Below are 4,935 nucleotides of genomic sequence, written 5' to 3' on the forward strand. Positions count from 1 at the left end.
CCGACTCACCACCCTTTCTAGTTAGTTCGAATCCGACTTCCGTTCATTATGACTGCAAGGCTTGTTGTGACGACTTCCAATTCCAACCGTGGGTTTTCGAGCATACGCTGAAAGTGGTGGTGCCTCCCCGAAAATCCCGCTCAAATCCCCGCATCCCGCCGGCAACACAACGGCCCGTAAGTGATCGCCTAGATCTACCCTCGAGGAGGACGAGGGTTCATCAGCGGAGCGGTTCCCCGATGGACTACTGATCGCATCCTCTTCGGGAGGCCCTGCCCCGTGTCTCCTCCTCCATGAAGGGATACATCCATATTGGTTCTGGATTAGCTCAGTCGGTAGAGCAGTGGACTGTTAATCCATGGGCCGCAAGTTCGAGTCTTGCATCCGGAGTTGGGAGCCAAAGGCAAAAGAAACCGAAAAATTTCATAGAAATACTTTCTTTTGTTCACTGAATACGGTCCACCGGGATAACGTGAAGGGAAGCCTGCTAAGCGCCTGAAAGCTCACTATAAGCAATGCCTCAGGCTTATGGAATTCGAACAAGAACTTCAAAATGAAACCTTGAGACGAGTCGTCGGGCATATACAGAAGTTCATAACATGGAGTGTGGTTTGGGCGATGCAAAGCAAGTATGGCTTTGTATCATGGAGCAGTTTCTATCGAACCTCCGAACCCCAAATCACATCATCATTGAATAGGGTTCGGCTCAGAGAGAGTTGAACTGGATCAATGAAAGAATAAATACTCGAAGAAAGGTCTTCACGCCCTTCCCTTCCCTTCCCTTCCCTTCCCTTCCCTTCCCTTCCCTTCCCTTCCCTTCCCGCGTGGAGGAGGAACCGTCCAGTATCCCCTCCGTCTTCAAGTATTTCCTTGAATCTGCAAAAACTATCCGGAAACTCAGAAAATATCTCGTTTCCGCGTTTTTAACCAAAAAACCGAGTTTGATCCTGGCTCAGAATGAACGCTAGCGATATGCTTAACACATGCAAGTCGAACGTTGTTTTCGTCCCTTCATGGAACAGTTGAAAACAAAGTGGCGAACGGGTGCGTAACGCGTGGGAATCTGCCAAACAGTTTGGGCCAAATCCCGAATAAACGAAAGCGAAAAAGCTTCGATAAAGCGTTAAAGCGCTGTTTGATGAGCCTGCGTAGTATTAGGTAGTTGGTTGGGTAAAGGCTGACCAAGCCGCAGATGCTTAGCTGATCTTTTCGGACGATCAGCCACACTGGGACTGAGACACGGCCCAGACTCCGTGGGGAGGCAGCAGTGGGGAATATTGGACAATGGGCGAAAGCCTGATCCAGCAATATCGCGTGAGTGAGTGAAAAACGTCGCGTTAGCGAGGAAGGGCAATGCCGCTTGTAAAGCTCTTTCGTCGGGTGCGCGATTGTGACAAGACTCGAGGAAGAAGCCCCGGCTAACTCCGTGCCAGCAGCCGCGGTAAGACGGGGGGGGCAAGTGTTATTCGGAATGACTGGGCGTAAAGGGCACGTAGGCAGTGAATCAGGTTGAGAGTCAAAGGCGCCAGCTCAACTGGCGGAATGCTTTCAAAACCAATTCACTCGAGTGAGATAGAGGGGAGTGGAATTTCGTGTGTAGGGATAAAATCCGGAGATATACGAAGGAACGCCGAAATAGCGAAGGCAGCTTTCTGGGTCTCTACTGACGCTGGGGTGCGAAAGCTTGGGGAGCAAACAGGATTAGATACCCTGGTAGTCCATGCCGTAAACGATGAGTGTTCGTCCTTGGTCTGCGGATCGGGGGCTCAGCTAACGCGTTAAACACTCCGCCTGGGGAGTACGGTCGCAAGACTGAAACTCAAAGGAATTGACGGGGGCCTGCACAAGCGGTGGAGCATGTGGTTTAATTCGATACAACGCGCAAAACCTTACCAGCCCTTGACATATGAACACTTGACGTATGAACACTTGACATATGAACAAGTGTGCTTGTCCTTAACGGGATGAAACGAAAATTCATACAGGTGCTGCATGGCTGTCGTCAGCTCGTGTCGTGAGACGTTTTTGGTTAACTCCTATAACGAGCGAAACCCTCGTTTTGTGTTGCTAAGACATGCTGCTCTCAAAGGATCAATGTCATCATTCACCCCCTAAAGCAGGAACATAGAACATGGGCTTCCGGCGAACGGTTCCGACGAGCGAGCCACCCGGTAATGGATGGTAAGTGAGCCGGTACCTGGGCCCATGAATCTGTGTTCAGTCTTAGGCCGGGATTGATGACACTCCCTCTGTGCCGATGTTGCACTCACAAAAGACTGCCCGTAGTTCTACTATGGAGGAAGGTGGGGATGACGTCAAGTCCGCATGGCCCTTATGGGCTGGGCTACACACGTGCTACAATGGCAATTACAATAGGAAGCAAGGCCGTAAGGCGGAGCGAATCCAGAAAGATTGCCTCAGTTCGGATTGTTCTCTGCAACTCGAGAACATAAAGTTGGAATCGCTAGTAATCGCGGATCAGCATGCCGCGGTGAATATGTACCCGGGCCCCGTACACACCGCCCGTCACACCCTGGGAATTGGTTTCGCCCGAAGCATCGACCAGGGATCACCCATTACTAAAGTGTTCCACGCCTAGTTGAGTGTGGCCCACTTTGGTATTGGTGGTCTTCTTGGCGCATACCACGGTTGGGTCAGTGACTGGGGTGAAGTCGTAACATGGTAGTCGTAGGGGAACCTGTGGCTGGAGGGAATCCTAAAGGAAGGCGCCAGCGTCCCTCCATTAACTGTACTAACGTCGGTAAAGTCAATTCGTTGGGTAAATGGCCGGGCGCTATGCGCGAGGAGAAAGCGCTATGCGCGGGGAAAGTTAGGCAGATTCGGGCTAACAAGAAATGCACTTTCCCAGGACGGCAGATTACTTTGGCCGGGCAGAAGTGGGCACTTTCCTTTAGGGAGCCACGTGCAAATCCACTGAGAATGGAAATTTCGTATATAGAATCCGCAATTGGACCATGGAGTGCAAATCCACTGAGAATTGTCCAAGGAATGGAAATTCAATCTTGCTTTCTTTGGCGTACCCACCGCGGAAAGGCATCGATTCCGGGAAGGAATTTCGGAATTGCGTATTCTAGTGGATGCGGCAAAGGCTCGCCGCACCCACCAAGAAGTTGGGCTCGCACTATCGTATCTGTTGGGGGAGCGTTGGCTCGCACTCCCCGGCAAGTTGAACGGTTGAATCATGTTGGCACACCATCGACTTTCCCTCGGCACCATTCCACGGGTTCGATTCCGGGATAGCCTTAAACTGCCATGAATATCCCCAGCTTTAATAACCAACACCACAAGACATGCCTGGAAACGGAAGAATGATTACAGAGCAAATGGCGACGAGTATCAAGGGAAAATTGAGGATTCTACAGGACGACTTCGCCGAACACATGGGCACGCTAAGAAACTTCCCCGGCCGCCCGGGGCCAGGCGATCTCAGTGAGCTCTCGGAAACCCTTTTTGTTATCCGTGACGCCACCCTGCCGGATATGCAATCGGTAGCGAGGCCTTTGGTGCAATTCGGACCGCCGTTCGATGAGTTGATGGAAGCTATAGACTGGGCTCTCGCCCCCCTGTGGCAAACCCCGCTTCCAAATTCACGCCGAGGCCTTCAGCCTATCCTGCCCCTATTGACACGAGTTGGGATCAAGTGGGAACTCACCGTAACCGAGATCACCGAAAAGGTAAACCTGGGGTTGGACGTGCGAATATGGGATTATTTCGAGCCAAATGTGTTTCTTTTTTATTTTCCTCCTATTTATGAATTTGCCCCTATTTATCTCTATTTAGTCATCAGTTTGCTACTTTCCTTGATCCTAATCGGTGTTTCTTTCGCATTTACTTCAAAAGGTTCGGCTTATCCGGATAAATTGTCAGCTCACGAATGCGGTTCCGACCCACTTGATGATGCCAGAAGTCGTTTCGATATATGATTTTATTCGGTCTCCCCTCCATTTATTATCCTCGATTCGGAAGTGACCCCTTTATTTCTCCGGGCAGTATCTCCGAACAAGATTGGTTGGTTCGGATTTTGGTCTATGATGGTGTTTGCATGGATTTTGACCATTGGATTTTCTCATGAATGGAAAAAGGGCGCTCCGGATTGGGAGTAACCGACGTTGGAAAGTCAAGCTCCAACGAGGCAGATGCATGATAAACGCTTGGCAGCTTGTTAGGGCCGTACGCAGAAGGAAAAACCCAGATTGCGAAATACGCCAAATACTACTACTACTAATACAGTATGGGTTTCGGCAAGGATGGATTGGCTACTACTACCAATGACGCGATGAGATCCCAGTGGAGAGCGCTGAACCTTCTAGACGAAAGGAAGGTAAAACAAGGTCGGTAGGGCTCTTCGCTGCTGATGGAAAAGAAAGGATTCTAGATCCTTTGTACCCATCAGCTACTGCAGCTTCACCCATCAGGGACAAGGAACCAGCACTAGGTGTTGTTTTAGTCATCCCTTTTTACCCCACGGACCCCCCGTTTATTGAGAGTAAAGTTGAATGTAACGAGGGTATTATGTTTAAGTTTGAAAACCCTTAAACTCCCTAGGTTGGCGAGTTGGTTGGGGGAGCTTCGAAGCTCCCTCCCCCAATCGCAAGCTTCGTCTTTTGGTCTGGTCTCAGCCAAGGGAACGAGGCGAACCCAACACCAAACACTAGCTGAGTCAGCGAAGCAAACCTAGATTACACCTTGAGCCAAGAGAAGAAAGATTCACCTGAGCTTTGCGAACCTACCAGCTACAGCTAGTTGTTAAACCTAACCAACAACCTAAGCAAAATTGGGCCAGCCCCTGGGATGACTACGTTCGTTCTTACCTGAGGGGACCGTGTTTGAGAGCGCTTTCCTGAGCCTGCGCTCGATCTAGAGAGGTAGGTCGAAGGGCTCAAGATCTTGGAACAGGTAGAGGCATAGCCACAA

The 4,935-nt window shown here is 50.4% G+C and overlaps 1 pseudogene; it reads left to right on the forward strand.

The window, feature by feature from the left end:
- Positions 1–934: 934 nt before the first annotated feature.
- LOC147879490 (18S ribosomal RNA) lies at positions 935–2,715 on the forward strand (annotated as a pseudogene).
- The last annotated feature ends 2,220 nt before the right edge of the window (positions 2,716–4,935 follow it).

This window comes from Dipteris shenzhenensis, unplaced genomic scaffold, assembly GCF_047967505.1.
Source record: "Dipteris shenzhenensis isolate YYH24624 ecotype China unplaced genomic scaffold, Dip_SZ_1.0 scaf0004, whole genome shotgun sequence".
NCBI classification, from domain to species: domain Eukaryota; kingdom Viridiplantae; phylum Streptophyta; class Polypodiopsida; order Gleicheniales; family Dipteridaceae; genus Dipteris; species Dipteris shenzhenensis.